Raw genomic sequence first — 1,142 nt, 5'->3', positions numbered from 1 at the left:
CCGTGCCCCCAACCCCAGGCATCCCCATCCCTGCCCCTGCGCCCCCAACCCCTGCGTCCCCAACCCCGGGCGTCCCTGTCCCAGGCCCTTGTGCCCGGGTGGAGGGGGGGCTGTCTCTCTCCATCTTAATCCTTACAGCACCCAGCAGGCAGCCTCCGGGGTGGAGGGAGTGGCCCTTTCACTGCATCAGCAGAACACACCTGCATGTCAGTGTTTGTCACGAAAATCTTCACACAAAACCCCAAACAGCTCCAACAGTTAAACAAACAAAAAAATCAACGGAAACAAAGCAAACAACGCAGGACATGGTCAGGACATAAGCCAGTGGGTCGGTGGTGATGTGAGCCAGGCGGGCGTCCAGGTGGCGCCTGTTCAGCCCACTCGCCTCCCTCAGGCCACCATCCCTCTCCGCGTCCTGTCTGGTCCCCACAGCCACAGGGAGGAGGCCACTTCCAGGAGAGCGGGAGGGCCAATCCCACAGGCTCCGGGAGACTCCGACTGGTGCCTGGAACAGGGTCCCTCATACGTGTGAGGTCAGCATGAGGCCACATGGATGTCTTTGTCCGTGACTGGTGTCCCTGTAAGGAGAGGAGACACAGGGTGCAGGGGAGCCTTAGGTGATGATGGAGGTGGGGGGGGGGGGGGGGGGGACCAGGGGCGCTGGCCGCAGGCACAGGAGGACTCCCAAGCTCCCGTCTCCCACCTGCTCCTGGGCCGCGTCCCCCGGGAGACCCTTCGCTGCACTCCTGTGTCCTTGGATACTTTTTTGCTTCTTGATCCCCTGCCTTAGTTTTTTAAAAATCTGCTTTAATTGATTTTAGAGAGAGAGGAAGGGCGAGGGAAACACCGGACTCATTTTTCTACTCTGGGACGAATGCCCCGCGCCTGGAAGAGCCTAGTGTTTGGGACGCGCTGGCGGCCGCCCGTCTGTCCTCGCAGCAGCCTCCGCGGGCAGAGCTGCTCCTCAGGTTCCCACTGTTCCCAGTCCCACGCTTTGCTCCCAGAAGGTGACAGAATCAAAGGAGCCCTCCCTTGTTTGAGAACCTTTTCCTCCCAGAATGAGATCTGTTGTCTTAATGAGAACTGGTCTGGGGCAGCATCGACTCACGCGGCTCACGCCGTCTGTCTGTCTGTCCGCTGGG

This window comes from Myotis davidii, unplaced genomic scaffold (assembly GCF_000327345.1).
Source record: "Myotis davidii unplaced genomic scaffold, ASM32734v1 scaffold747, whole genome shotgun sequence".
NCBI classification, from domain to species: Eukaryota; Metazoa; Chordata; class Mammalia; order Chiroptera; family Vespertilionidae; genus Myotis; species Myotis davidii.
Note: the sequence above shows the minus strand (reverse complement) of the source record.